This window comes from Lissotriton vulgaris, chromosome 11, assembly GCF_964263255.1.
Source record: "Lissotriton vulgaris chromosome 11, aLisVul1.2, whole genome shotgun sequence".
NCBI lineage: Eukaryota > Metazoa > Chordata > Amphibia > Caudata > Salamandridae > Lissotriton > Lissotriton vulgaris.
The window spans coordinates 254,071,102-254,086,942 of NC_141699.1; the positions used below are offsets into that span (position 1 = coordinate 254,071,102).

General features: G+C 46.7%; 1 protein-coding gene and 1 pseudogene across 2 annotated transcripts in view; both read left to right on the forward strand.

Annotated features, from left to right (window-relative positions):
* The window catches only part of SMTN (smoothelin), a 1,042,724-nt gene that overhangs the window by 827,199 nt on the left and 199,684 nt on the right, over positions 1-15,841 (forward strand). The gene's annotated exons all lie outside the window — the stretch shown is intronic.
* Positions 9,088-10,508, forward strand: LOC147679598 (SWI/SNF-related matrix-associated actin-dependent regulator of chromatin subfamily E member 1 pseudogene; annotated as a pseudogene).

Here is a 15,841-nt window from a genome sequence, read left to right on the forward strand (position 1 = left end):
ACAAGCCCTCTTGCAGTAAATTCCGTGGAATTCTTTCTAAAAGGAGGTAGCAGCATGTAGAATTATCTTTCTGATAGACACTTCTAAGCGCAGAAACCTCACCTTTTGAAATTACCCAATCACCAGACTCGATGTGGAAGATTTTCCAGCATAGCTTCTATGCACTTGTAGGAGGTGTTGTGTGGTTTGGCGTCGACTCTACTCTTCCCTGGAAGTAACTGTTGGAGCTACACATAGGGGCCACCCAACCGCTATCGCATCAATTCCTTTCTTTCTACGAGTTTGTGTATGGATCTGGAGTTAGCTTCTACTTTTTCTCATCAGTTGACAAGCTTTTTCACTTCAAATTTCTTTCCAGTGTGCTAGGAAACATGCCCCCTCCTAAATCTACATGGCTAAGTCCTGTAGGAACTGTCACAAACAAATGTCTGGTACAGTTCCCCTACACAGTGTCTCTTTGGTGTTTAGGTTTGGGCACTGCAGGACGTCGCGTAAGGTCTACTTCCACTTATAGTTAAGGAGAGAGACCCGTCCCCTCTCTTGGGTCCAGTCTCTCGACAGTTGTCATTGTGGCCAAGTCTTTGGGTAAGTAAAAAAATCCCAAAAGAAAAACAAGAAGTCCAAGAGTGCCTCATCCCAACCTTGCCGCTTTCCATCTGATAAGTTGCGATTATGACACAAGGGTGTCTGCATGGCCTGCAGTCTTACTCCCTGTCTCCTACTGAGGATTCTGATGCACCTCGAAATCCCAGGTTTGTCAATGATTCCACAACAGTTTGAGGATTTTAAAAAGGTCATGCTTTGCATCTTTGGCACCCTACTTGCTCCCTCTATTGTGACTGCAGGAACCGCGGATCCTCAGAGGCCTCCAGTCGGCTTACTGCCAATGGGTCCACCCTCTGCACAGTCTGTGCAACCTGAATACGCTTCAGGTTCAGGTCTGACTTAAGATCCAACTCCACGTCTGGTACCATGATCCATGCCTGTTTCAGCCACTTCAATACCATGTGGGGGAAAGACTTCTATCCCATTGTGTTTTTTTACTCCAAACCTAATCTGTCTTGACCTAGGCCAAAGTTGCATTCTGGCTCATTTTTTCACCTGTTCCCAACACACTCTGACTGATAAGACAGTGCCTCTGCCTCTGAGCCATCCTGGATTGTTCTAACAACTGTTTGGATTTGACGCTGACCAGAGCCAGCCAGCTTTTGGTGACAATGGTGAAAGTTTGGGTAAATTCTCCTCCACGATATGATAAAGACAATTTTTATCTCAACCTACGAAAGGCCCGTGGGCTGGACACTTTCCCTGACACAGAGCTGACCTTCTCTTCTGGCCCTTCCAGGGAAGAGTTTGTTTCTTTCGACATGGTCATTAAACTGGCAGCCAGAGTTTTAGATTCGTAGTTGTCTACTGTTGAGGTAGAAGCAATGTTCTCACCTAAGTGTTACTACCTGGACAATCCTCCTCTGAATCCATACTGCCGTTCAATGAGGCCCTGAACAAGACCCTCATGGGCACTTGGGCAAAACCCTGGTCTTGTCCACGTGTAAATGGACAAGTGGCATGTCACCACAGACCCGCTCCAGGTGACCCTCCCTTCTTAATAAAGCACCCTATTACTGAGCCTGTTAGTACAGGCCTCCATTGGCAGAGTTAACCCAAATTCTCTTGTAGGGAATTATCATTTACAGTCATAAGCACTGAATAGTCCCGCGTGTGTGGGGACCCAGGAGCTCTTTTTAACAATATATCTTTTTAAGTGGAGATGTTCGCATTTCTTCAGGAAGGCCAGCAGAGTCACTTAAGAAAGAAATTTGTTATGTGGCTCATAAGACTAAGCTACATTGGCCTAATTATTTATCTTGTTCTTAAAAAAGGGGCCAGGAGAATTAAATGTTTGTATAAGTTCATGATGCTTTAATATAACAGCATAAATCTCTTTCACAGACCTTTTTTTGATAGAGCATAAAGATGAATGGAAGCAGTTCCGAGTAACCCCATGGACTGTCATTTTATGAGTTAAAAATAGAGGCTTCGCCTTTAAGAATCCAGAGACCACTATATCCCGTCATGCTCAGCAGGTGGCAGTTGCTTTAGTTCCTTTTTCTGGCTCCCTTTTTGACAAATGCCCAGCCAGTGGAAGAAAGAGGGCCAAGACAGACCCTCATGAGGTGTGTATACTCTGCCGCCCAGAAGATCATGTTCCTGAATCTTGCCATCACAGCAGGAACTTTTCAAGACCCACCCTGAGAGACCGAGAGAAGATTTGCCTTCATGGTACCGAGGAGTAAAGAAGACAGCAGACGCAATCTGAAGGTGGGACCTCAGGGCAAGGAGAGGGTCAGATCTCTGCCAGGGCTCGGTCATCTTTTTCTGGAGGGCATGCCAGGAAGAAAACAGCACAAATATGGCTTCCGTCCCGGTCGATGTCGAGAGGATCAACGTCTGGGAGAGGTACGGCGCCAACCTGTTAGCCATCTATCCATGGTTCAACGTCTAGCAACTACTCCATCGACCCACAGGCCTGGCTCGGCATCGAGGAGTCCATTGACTATGAGCCCATCAAGATGGTTTATCCCGAGATCCAGGTCGTCGTTGAGTCACACCCCAATGTTGAGGTGCCGTCGGCGATCACTGTCGACAAGCAGGTTGACGTCGAGGCATCAAGGTCGGTTGACGTCAAACTCTTTTGACATCGTCAAGGCTTCAGGAGACAAGAAAGAAGAGACGATGCATCTAATGCTCACCAGATTTGGAGTACTCCTTTCGGAAACAGCTAAAGACTTGGCTGTTCAACCAGTAACATCACATCAAACTCTTGCAGCAGGAGAATTATTCGCAGATATCTCAGTGCCGAGACGCCTACGGGCATTTGTTCGTGCTTAATCAAATGTTATAAATAAATAAATATTCCCCCTTCTTCAGGGGTCCAACCATCTTCACCACCAGCTTCATCTCCTTCTCCACCGCCTCCTCCACCACAGCCTCCAACTCCACCAGCACCGGTCTCAGATCTTGTTCCAAGTCGCAGCATCAATCTAGACACCATTGTCACAGCCCAAGGTGCACTTCTCCTTCTACTGGACAATATCCTCAATGCTTTCAGACTCTTCACCTTCATGTAGATCGTTGGTGGATGATGTTACGACATTTCAAGAGTTCCTCGTGAAGGGAGCGACAAAACGTAACATTCCTATGTCGACTCCAACACCACCGACATCAGTCATTTTTGAGACTCTACAACACAGTTAAGCATCAAGGCCTCTGCTGCCTCTAGTACCAGGTCTCCTTGAACCTGCTATGGACCTCTTCCTAACACCAGCCTCTGTTAAGCCACCATCCAGGCCTCAAAAGAAATTCCGCCCTCCGGAACAAGAGTCTGCTTTTGTCCAAACAGATCCGATACCACTACTGGGTCAAAATACTGAATCATTACTTTCCCCTTTTACGTTACCCACTCCGGTCGGTGGAAGCATCCAACATTATCTGGCAAAATGGCAAAACATAACGCAAAATGCCTGGGTACTAAATAATGTTTACAATGGATATTGTCTGAGGTTCACCAATCCTCCACCGTCCATACCTCCGAAAACATCCAGTTTAAAACTCCCATTGTTACGATCCGAGGTCACCATCCTCTTACAAAAGCTGGCAGTAGAACCTGTTCCTCACCTACAACGAGGTGCAGGCATTTATTCCAGGTACATTCTCATCAAGAAGAAAGACCAGAATGAATTCAGAGCCATGCTCAACATCAAAACAGCCAACAAGTAGATTCAGCGAGAAAAGTTAAAAATTCTGTCATTACACCCTACTTATCCCCAATTGTACCAGGGGTATTGGCTCTGTTCCATTGAGCTTCAAGACGCATACTTTCATATGCCAATCTCTAGACAGCATCGAGAATTCTTGAGGTTCCTAATGCGGCAGGACCATTATCAATACCAAGTACTTTCATTTGGCCTGAAGTCACCACCCACCACATTCTCCAATGGCAATAGTGGCTGCCCATCTCAGGAGACACAAAATATTAGTCGAGTCATACCTAGATGTTTGGCTAATCAAGACATCCACTTCTCAGGAAGCTCTGCTTCATTACAATTGGGCTTGCAATCTCTTACAAAGGTTAGACCTTCAAGTCAACCACAACAAGTCGACCTATGTCCCAGTTCAAACCTTCCATTATCTGGGAGCTTCCATCAACACAATATGGGGAAAAGTGTGTCCTTTGGAGGAGCGACGCTTAACGATTCTTCGTAAGTGTCATGCTCTCATGAAAGCTTCTCATCCAACGGTGAGAACAATATGCTCCCTCCTCGATGTCCTCATGCATCTTTCTCACATTGAATGCCCATCTCCATATGCAACCTCTACAGTAATGTCTCGAGGACCAGTGGCACCAACCGACAGGCAATTGGGAAGACAGTATACAACTATCCGTTCATGTTAAGCTGTACCTGAAATGGTGGTACTCTTCAATCAATGTCCTCGCGTTACCTCATCTAATCAGAAGATTCCTCCTCAAACCATAGTCAAAGACGCCTCACTACTGGGATGGGAAGTCCACATTGATCACCTCTAAATCCTGAGCAAGTTGTCGCAGAGAGAATCAGCATACCATATCAGTCTCCTTGAGCTGCCCAAAGTCCATCTGTCGCTGAAGGCGTTTCGTCAGTTGTTTAGATCCTACTCCCTTCTCCTTTAGATGGACAATATGACAACCATGTACTACCTCAAAAAGCAGGGAGGGACGAGGTCCAGGCCCTTGTCGCACTATGCCCAGATGATCTGGAAATGGCTTCTAGCCCGGGACCTTATCATCACGCCAACCCACCTTCCAGATGTCCAAAATGCTCAAGCAGATTCCTGCTAGAGAAACACAAGTGGGTCTTAAAGAACGCCGTTTTCCAAAACATCGTTCACTGGAGGGGGACTCAAGTCATTGACTTATTCTCCACCGTAGAAAACAAAAAATGCAGCAGCTTCGGCTCGAGGTACTTGGGGAATACCTAATGGATCATTTGGTCTGGCAAATTTCTCTATGCTTTTCCACTGATTCCACTGACCCCAACAGTCCTCATCATGTTGCCCCAATCGAGAAGCAAGATGATCGTCATAGCTCTGTAGTGGCCACATCAGTGGTGGTTCGTGGAACTCCTTTACCAGTTTATCCATCCACATCTCAAGCTGGCATACAGACCAGACCTGTTAACAAAGTTCAGAGACCAGATGGTACACCCCAATCTCTCCTCATTGAATTTGGCAGCATGGCCCCTGACCTAGTGCAGTACGGACACTTGAATCTGCCACAAGACTGCATGGACATCCTGAAAGAGGATAGTCTCCCTTTCACCCATTCCGTGTATGCCTTCAAATGAGAGAGGCTGATGATGGTTAATACCCCGAAACCGGTCCAAGGATGCTTGTTTCCTGTGCTGGAAAGACCTGGCCTGTTAGTTCAAGCTGGACTGTTCCCAAGGAGGGCAGGGTCTAGATTGATTTGCATATGGCTGGGTCCACACTGGAATGGAATGGCAAGCAAAAAAATGATGGAATTAACCCAGTTCTGTGATTGTGATTGGGGATGAATGTTTGATTTGTTCAGCATTCTGTTGCTCAATTGTTCTTTTTTGCATTTACCACACTTGGAAGGCAGTATCCCCACCAATTTCGTCTCTTCAATGGCATTGCTAGATGTTTTGCTTTTGACCGCTTAAAGGCTCACCAATCCAACAACAGGCACCCAAGTCCTTTCAGGGTCAGGGTAAAGGCTCTGGAAAACCATGTCCAGCCCCGCAGGGGCAGAAAACATCCCAGTCTCCAGCCCCACCAGCAGCAGCCTCCAAGCTGCTTTAGTTTGTCCTAAGCGCCACACAAACACACCAGGGGAGGCAGGATCAGTCATTCTTTCTACCGGTAGCAAACCATATTATCTGTCAGGTGGGTCCTGCAGATAATCCAGTGAGGCTATGTTTTGCCATTTCTTTCCATCCCACCCCATCTTTCACCCACATCAGAGCAACTTTCTGGGAACTATTAGTCCATTTTGCTGCTGTAGATTCAGGCTCTTTTCGAGAAAGGAGCCATACAGAGGATCCACACCTGCTCCTGTTATTTCCTAGTGCTGAAAAAGGGCAGAGGCATTCACCCCATTTTAGAACTTACACCTTTCAATTCCTTCCTGTGCTTGGACAAATTCAAGATGCTCATGCTGCCCCAGGTTCTTTCTGCCCTGGATCCAGGAGTAAGATGTTAGGACTGGACCTGCCTATGTTCATATTCCAGTCCTGCAAGCCCACAGGCATTACCCACGGTTCAAGGTGGACCAGGAGCATTTTCAGTTTACCATGCTCTATTTCAGCCTCAACAGTGCCCCTCAGGTGTTAATGAAGATGATGGCGATATTGGAAGATTACCTTCGGAGGTTGGGGGTACCACTCTTCGCCGGCCTTTATGACTGGCTGTTGAGGTTGTGCTTGCAACAGTCAGTTGTATTGTCAAACAAAGAGGGGGATTGAGGCTTAGAGGCCGCACCAAGGGTCAAGTTCCTAATATTTGTCAAGGTAAGGGTGCAAATGGTCTGGGATACAACCCCCTAGATCCCAACATAGAACAAATAAGAATTTGTTCTGTACATCAAATTTCACAAATTGACCTCGCACACCAAAAGGCTATATGATAAACACAATATTATGGACCGGGAGACCAGACGACCGCACACGCACGCGACGAAGACGCCGAATTTATGGCATATACTTTATTCTTCCCTTAACTCCACTGGATCCTAAAACGAATGGATGATTATTAAATCTGCCGACCATATAACTATAAAACCTATTGCTTGTACACCTGCCAGGACGGATGGGACGCTTAACATAAGAATACACTGCGCAAAGCCCTGAAGAAGTCCGGTTTCGGACGAAACGCGTTGGCTATTTTTATCTGCGAGTTTTTGAACAAATAAAGAAAGAATAAAACGAAGAAAACTGACTTGAAAAATTTCTTGGGAGAACATTTGGATTTTATCTTTGTTACAACACGAATGTTTATTGAGCATTAATATTGTGTTTATCATATAGCCTTTTGTTGTGCGAGGTCAATTTGTGAAATTCAACAGTCAGTTGTAGACCACCTCCAGACTATGGCAAACCTCCTTACATTGCTGAGGTTTTCGATCCACGTGCCAAAGTCACACCTTACTCCTTTGCAGAGCCACCCTTTCGTCTGTGCTATCCTGAATACAGTGCATGATCTGCTCTTCCCTCCGGCCCCACTAGTCCAGGACATCCGGGTTATATTCCTGTTGTTCCATTCTTGGTTCTGGGTCTCAGGATTGCTCTGAGGCTTCATGACCTACTGCATCCTGTTCATCTACAATGCCAGAAGGCGGGCTATGCAGTGGGATCTGAAGTCTGTGTACCCATCACCATGGGACCCTCTTAGATTCCATTGAGGTTTTGGAGGAGACTGCAAAAGATCTGCAGTAGTGGCTGTTTGATTGTTATTGGACCAGCTGCAGATCCTTTCCCCTAGAGAACAGAGGGCTCTAGACGGAAAAGACATGTCTTTACACCAGGTTGCTAGAGTTGCAGGTGATTCACTTGCCATTGAAGGCCTTCTTGCCAACCATCAAAGGGAGGCGGTGCAGTTTCTCACGGACAAAAACACTGCCATTTGACACTGCACCAAGCAGGGTGTGCTAGGGTCCTGGTTCCTATGCCAGGAGGTTCTACACCTTGTTCATTTCCCCACCGGTGCACCACATGGCAGGATCGTTAAACACCAGGATGAACAAACTCAGCCTGCAACGCCTAATAGATCGTGAATAGCCGCTACACCTGAAGGCGGTGCAGTGTCTCCTACAACGGGGAGAACCCTAGCTTAATCTTTTCGCTCCTGCCAAGAGCTTGCAATGTACATGCTTTTGTGTGCTTAGTTCCCAAGAAGGCTCTCCCTCAGAGACACATTCCACATTAAGTGAAGCACAGGTCTCCTGTATGCCTTCCCTGTGTGCCTGTCCCAAGTTCTAAAGAAAAATTATGACCAGTCCAAAACCTTCCTAGTAGTTCTGGATTGGGCCGTGAGGGTGTAGTACTCAGAACTTTTGAGCTTGAGCATCTGTCCTCTGATCAGGCTGATGCTTCTGGAGGACCTTCTGTCATAGCAGACGGGCAGGTCCTCACCTTCCTCGTGTGTGTCCCTTTTGAACCAATGCATAATTGTTTGCCCATTCTCACCTTAAAAAATTGTCTTTCTGGTTCTGATTTTGGTGCAAGCCATTCCACAGACCCACCAGCTTGTGGCTGTAGTACTTTGGTATCTATTCACAAGGTGTGGAATCTGCAGTTAGAAGTAACCATCATAACACGTTATTTACCTTTGGTAATGCTCTTTGTGGTAGATACTGTAACTGCAGATTCCTCACAGTCTCCTCAACTCCCCGTTCTGTGTTTAGAAAAAGGTCCCATTTTAGGAATCAGCACACTGATTCTTCCAGTACAGTGATGGGCTTAGGGTGGGAGAGTGCGGACGAGCCATGAAAGTACCTGACATCAGCTCAAATGGGTGGTGCTTACAATGAGATACTCTAGTCACTTCTGAAGCGGAATAGTGTCAACACAAAGTCGCACAGTGCCACCTACTGGCACACAGGAACACGGATTTTTTAGTTTTCTGGACCCCGTCTGGTGCTTGGGGATAGTCACAAACTCTGTAATCTGCTTGCTCACAGTGCTTAATTTGTAAAATATTAAGTGCAGGGGCTCTTTTTTTTTTTAGGAGACCACACCCACTTTCTTGGCTCTGCCCACTTTATCGGCTTCACGCAAGCCTCGACATATCAGAGCCACTTCCTCACTTCTTTGGTTCCGCAAGAAGGTTAAGACCTGACTCTTCACATAACCACTTCAGGGACCTCACACCTACTGGATTCCCTCTCGGGTGATTTGTGTGCTACACAAATCAATATGACACAACATAAAGTTGCATTTGAGAAGCCTTTGACAACAACTCTAAGCTCCATCATGGCGACCATGCCTGTGCTGTTTGCTCAGATTCGTCACCAATCGTTTTCGCAGACCATGGACCCTACTGGGCTCAAAGAGATAGGGGCAGCGGAAAAGGCAGTGGGGGCAGACATGCTTCATTTCTGATCTCGACATTTGACCCAGCGAGGACCAACGTTTAAGGAGTCTGTCAACATGTCGAAGAGACTCTTGTATGCCCCAGCGCCGGTTCCGGCTCATGCAGCACAAGTTCCAAGCACACCAAGGTTAGTGGGATACAATCCATACAGCTATCTGGCCTACAAAAACTACAGGCTGGGCGGAAACGCAGGCAGCAACAGCCGGGCAACGGCGCCCTCTGGCATAACCATCCCAAAACCACCTAAGCCGCCAGATAAGCCGTTGATGCCCTGCATGAGGTACAGCAGAAAGGTCTGGGACCAGGTGAAGGCATCCAACCCTGCTCTGAAGCTTTGGGAGATTGGAAAGCTCATTGGCGGGATGTGGCGAGACCTTGCCGATGAGGAAAAGCAAGAGTACTTGAATGAATATGAAGCTGAAAAGATTGAGTACAATGAATTAATGAAGACCTACCATAATTCTCCTGCTTATCTCGCCTATATCAATGCAAAAAGCAGAGCTGAGGCTGCACTGGAGGAAGAAAGTAGACACTAGACAGAGGCAGTCCCGCATGTAGAAGGGCGAGCCGTACATGAGCATTCAACCCGCAGAAGACCCCGATGATTTTGATGATGGTTTTTCTATGAAGCATGCAGCGACTGCACGTTTTCAACGCAACCACCGTCTTATCAGCGAGATCCTGAGTGAAAGTGTTGTGCCTGATGTCCGTTCTGTCGTCACCACAGCTGGAATGCAAGACCTTAAACGTCAGGTTCAGTCCCTCATGGTTCATCAGAGAAAGCTGGAAGCTGAGCTGCTGCACATAGAAGAACGCCACCAGGAGAAGAAAAGGGAGTTTTTAGAAAGCACGGACTCCTTCAACAATGAGCTGTAGCGGCTGTGTGCTTTGAAGGTTGAAGTGGATATGGAGAAAATTGCGAAGAACAGGCCCGGAAACGTCAGGAAGAAAAAGAGAAGGAAGCCGCTGAGCAAGCAGAGCGAAACAAGATTGCTGCTGCATCGGCAGCAGCTGCTGCAGAAGAGGAGGCCACAGCAGCAGCTGCCTCAGCTGCCAAGGCAGAGGAAAAGAAAGAGGAAGCTGAGGAGGAGAGCTTGCCCATGGAGACTGACGAAACACCCGCAACAGCGCCACCTCCTCCTCCTCTATCGCCGCCCCTTCCAGAAGAATCCGTTGAAAGCCACCGGAATGGTGAAGAGGAAGCCTCAATTTCAGAGGACAAAGAAAGTGGGCCGGAAGCAGTAGACAGCACCTTGGACGAAGGGACCAGTGACAGTGACACTGGGTCAGAGAGCACTAGTGTAACTGTGGAAGAGCTGCCAACCGAGCCTGCTCTAGAGGATGAGGGAAAAAAGGAATAAAGCCTGGCTACAGCTGTGTTTTATGTATTATATACAGTAATAGTTCTTGTAATTCCTATCTGAATAGTCACCAGTGGAGGTCTTACATTAACTTGGTAGCTGTACTAAAAGTCCGCAGGCCGTGACCAGAGAAGTGTTGAGGTTTTGCCACATTAGTACAGAAAATATTTATAAATGCCTCATTTAAACCATAAATATTGTATTTGGTATGGTTTATTAACTTGGAATAGAAAGACGATGGACTCCGAATGGAAAGAGGACTGAAAAAATCTTAACTGTAATTCATTCACACTGTATTTATTTTTGTCTTGTGTGTTTGGCTCATTCAAGTTTCAGAAATTCCCAAAAGTTATAGGTCTTACCTGACTGACAGTGAATTTTTCCTGTTTCCAGATGATTGTGATGGATACATGGAAGTCTCCATATTTAATACTGTGATCTCCCGCTTTGGATGCATTGTCAGAACCTGTTTGGTTCTAATTATGCAATCCTGTTCTCATTTAATCTTCAAGCTGCGTTTGTCATTCCTCTTAAAATTAACCCAGTTATTTCCAGTGAAATCTCCAGCAGCACAGCCATGTTTGCTAAAAAGTAAACATAAATTGATCTCTGCTTTGTCAGTAAAGGTGCTCATGTCCACTGTAACTTGCGCAGTACATGGCAGAACTTCTGTTAAGTTGGATTGGTAGTTTCACCTCTGTACTGTGCAAGGCATTATTTTCCTTGCACTTATCTCCAAATTGGGAGATTCCTTTCACAAGCGAGGCCCCTTGAAAGTAGCTTGTGTACTTCAAAGCCAGTAGCTTATTTTTACTGAGAAATGGACATAGTGTTGTACAACTTTTTTTTATTTTACAGGTAACCTAAGGTTTTATTAAAGTAAACCATTTAGCTAAAAAAAACTTAAATTGAAGAATGTGTGTAAGCCTCAAAATTACAGCTTTAGGAAAAGTCATTTGAGGACTTAAGGCAGCTTTGCAAAACTAAAGGGAATGTGGTTGTACTGTGCTGTTTAAAAGAAAGAAAAGAAAGGAACGGATGAAGGAAGGAATACATTAAAGAAGGCAGCAACAAATGCAGGCAGGAAGGGTAGTACTGGAGTGAGGAAATAAATGAGTAATAGATGAAAGAAGGAGGAAATAATGTGAAAGGGAGAAATGAAAGAATGGGGAGAAAGGAAGTCAACATTGCGTGTTGGCTGAATGGAAAGAAGAAAGGATATAGAAAAGCAGAAGGAAGGGTTGAGGATAAGAAAGGAAGAATTAAAGAAACGATGGAGGAAGGAGCAGGAAAAAACAAAGTAAGGAAAAAATAGAGGAAGAAGTAAGAAATGCACCAAGGGAGGAAGGATGGGGAATGAATGAGGGTGTAAGGAAGCAAGAATGGAAAGAGGAAAGGAGGCTTGTCTGGAGGTGCTGAGGAAGAGAAAAAAGGGAAGGAAAAAGATGGGACTAAGGAAAGAAAGGAGGCCAGAGGAATGGATACAAGTATGAAAGGGAATAATGGCAGTGTATTATTGTAAAGAAATTGAAAAACAAAAGATTAAAATACATTTCTGTGTGCTTAACACACCATATATATTTGTAAAGCACATATTCACCGGAGGGGGCGTTAACACCAAATTTAGAAGGTTTTTATCCAACTCAATGGCACTAAGTGGACGCAGCTGTGGAAAGTGATCTGAAGGTCCTTCCAGCCGCTGCAGCCGAGCAGGTGCCCACTCTTTCGACGTTCCCCCCGCTATCCTGCGAGTCCTCTCTGGAGCTGCTTTCCCGGTTGAAATCTGGATCCCCCTTGGATGCGTGTCCGGCCAAATGCCTGAGCTCGGTGGCACCAGCTATTAACAACTTGCTGAACCCCTTGCTCAACATGTCTCTGAGTTCTGGAGTGGTCCCTAAAGAATGGAAGCTCGCTCTTATTCTCCCGCTCATTAAGAAGCCTCTGCTCGACCCTTTACAGTGGGCCAACTATAGACCAATCTCCCTTCTCCCTGCTCTGGCGAAGGTGGCGGAGAAACATGTTCAGCACACTCTTACCACCTTTATAGAGAATAACAATCTGCTGCATGACTCCCAATCTGGTTTCCGTGCTAATTATAGTACGGAGACAGCTCTTGTGGAGGTGACCGACGCCATCAGGGAGACGCTTGATCTTGGGGGAAAGGCCATGTTGGTCTTGCTGGACCTGTCGGCGGCATTCGACACCGTCCCACACGCCGGCCTCCTCCGAAGACTCCGGGAGGTCGGTCTGCGGGGGACGGTGTTGGACTGGTTTCAATCCTTCTTAACCGACCGTCGGCAGGTGATCTGGGCTCCTCCGTTCTCCGCGGAAATGCCTTCGCTAGAGGTGGGGGTGCCTCAAGGATCCATCCTGAGCCCCACCATTTTTAACATTTATGTGGCCCCTTTGGCGAAGGTCGCGGAGGCATTTGGAGCCCGGGTCATTTCATACGCTGACGACACCCAGCTCCTGTTCACTTGCAGGAAGGGAGAGGTTTTTAATGGCGACAGAATCAGAGACTGCCTGAGTGCTGTTTTTGCTTGGTTTCAGCACCAGAACCTGAAATGTAACTCGGATAAGTCCGAGTTGCTCTTTTTCGGTTGTGCTGAAGACCCTGGCTGGAAATCGTGGTGGCCTTCCGACATGTTCCCCCCTGAGAAACCAGTTGCCCAAGTAAAAAATCTGGGTGTGGTATTCGACGACAGTCTTTCTTTTCATCCCCACATCACGGGCCTGGCGGGAAAATGTTTTGGTATCCTGAAGATGGTGAGGAAATTTCTCCCACTGCTTTCCCTTCAATACCGCAAGAACATTGTGCAAGCACTCGTGGGTTCGCGTTTAGATTACGCTAACGCACTCTTCGCTGGTCTGCCTAAATATCTGGTATCCAGATTGCAAGTGGTCCAAAACTCGGCGGCCAGAGCCATCTTTGGCCTTCCACGGAGAGCCAGTGCCTCTCTACTGCGTGGAAAGCTGCATTGGCTGTCTATTCCCAGCAGAATTAGTTTCAAAGTCCTTACGTTGGCGTTTAAAGCCCTCCACTGCATTGGCCCAGCTTACCTCAGGAAGCGGATTGCTCGCTACGTTCCCCGGAGGAGTTTAAGATCTGCTGACCTGGCTAAAGTGGAGATACCAGTGATCAAACGCGTGCGGATGGGAGGCCGGTCTTTCCAGTTTATGGCGGCCAGGTTGTGGAATGAGCTCCCTCTATCACTCCGCAAGGCTAATAATCTTCTGGCCTTTAGAAAGGAGCTCAAGACGCTTCTATTCTCCACCTAACCAGTGGGCCTACAGTGTTTCTGCCGCTGGGTTTTTTCTTGGTTGTGTTCAGGACTCTCTGCCAAAGCGCCGGGACACCCGTTCTGGGTAGCCGTGCGCTCAAGAAATACAGTTCTAACATAACATAACATAATTTTATCAATCTCAGAAAGATTAAAGAATGACTGGCCAAACCCAGATTAAAATTTATGACCCGGAGATCAAACACTGATTCCTGGAGTGGATATAAAGAAATGCGCCAGAAGTAACATAAAAGGGAGAGTGAGGTAGGAGGCGTGGTCTAAAGGCAAAGATAGATACTGTGGACAATGTGAAGAGAAATGGGGAAAGCAGAGGTTAGGAGTGCAAGATTGTACTGCAATATTTGGAGAATGAAACGCAAAAAGAGAAGAAAGGAAAGAAGAGCACCGGGAAGCTCGCAAAAAGAGAGTGGAAGGGAAAGATGAGAAGGTAAAAAATAAAAAGCAGTTAATGAGGGTAGGCGGCAAAACACAGACGTACGGTGAGGCGTGTCGAGGACGAAGAAAAGCAAATACTTAGGGAGAGCAAGAAAAGAGTACACCTGCTTTATTAAATATACAGTAATTCATTATGTAATGTTGGGGGGGTGACAGAGCTGTATTATTCTTGCACCGTCTAATCAATACATAGCTGTGCTGTCCAAGACGCACAATAGCGATTCTTTAACTGTGTTAAGATTTTATGCCATCAAAATATGTTTTGTCGCATCACAATAGGTATCTATATCTATACTACTATAATAAAGGAAGAACTTTCAGCCAATGAGGCGGGTAAACTCGGGAACCACAGCGCCAATCCACACACCCGATACACCGTTGGAATCGTCAGGGTGTGTAGATGGTTATAGGCTATATAAATGTAAAAAAAAAAACGTTATTTAAGAAATTTACAGCAAAAAAAAAAGTAGTCCCTCCGAACTAGCGCCGGCCGTGACGTGCGTGCTCACGTCAGGAGCGCGGGGTGGAGCGGCGTCCAGGAGCGCGACGAGGAGCGGCGGACATGGCGCGGGGGTGGAGCGGTGACATGAGGAGCAGCGGACAGGCCAGCGGCGGTGCGAGCAGCGGACAGGCTGGAGGAGCGGCAGCTGAGGTAAGTGAGCAGCGGACATGGTGCGGGGGAGGAGCGGTGACGTGAGGAGCAGCGGACAGGCCAGCGGCGGTGCGAGCAGCGGACAGGCGGGAGGAGCAGTGGCTGAGGTAAGGGGACCCATGTAGGGGCAGGCGGGGGTCGGGGCAGGTGGAGGTCGGGGCAGGCGGGGGACGGGCCGGGTGGGGTCCCGGGCTGCTGGACAATGTCGGGGCGGGCGGGGGTCGGGGAAGCCTGTTGCTCCTGGAAAAGGTCGGGACGGGCTGCTAGTTCTTGATAAAAGATAATATAGTGTCAGTTATATTATTAGGATTAAGCTTTGATGGCGAATCAAGCTCTCATAATTCAAATAGTTCTATTACATCATCATACTATAAGTCACAAAATTCCACTGCCACCTATTTCAAAATAAAGTCAGACATTCACCTTTATTCATTGAGGCTTCCACAGGCACTTTTGAGCTAATAAAGCACAAAATTCAACTGAGTCTGCCATTTGTGCTCTATTAGGATTGTAGTTTATGAACAGCAAGTAAAGAAAAGGATCTCTGTGACAAAAACAGAAACCCACTGCCCTATCCACATAATTATAGTTCTGTAAGCTGCATGGTACACATTCTTTGCAGAAGACGCATTAATCCTCTGAGCCACAGTCAAGATTACCACTAGACAAAACTCCCCTCTCTCTCTCTCTTGCGGGAACATAACATGGATTTATCAGTCTGCAATGTTATCTTGACATTTTTATTGCTGCCTGAATCCTGCTGGAAAGCCAGTGGCACTATGTAAATATGGGGTATATGTAGCAACAGACAAGTTGTTAGCGAAATACTGCATATGCATAGAAAAGTGTGCTCCTGTAGGAAGCAAAAAATAACATGACGTACATTGGCCCATGAAATCTTCACAGCCCAGACAATAAAATATACACACGTCTATAAGACACAG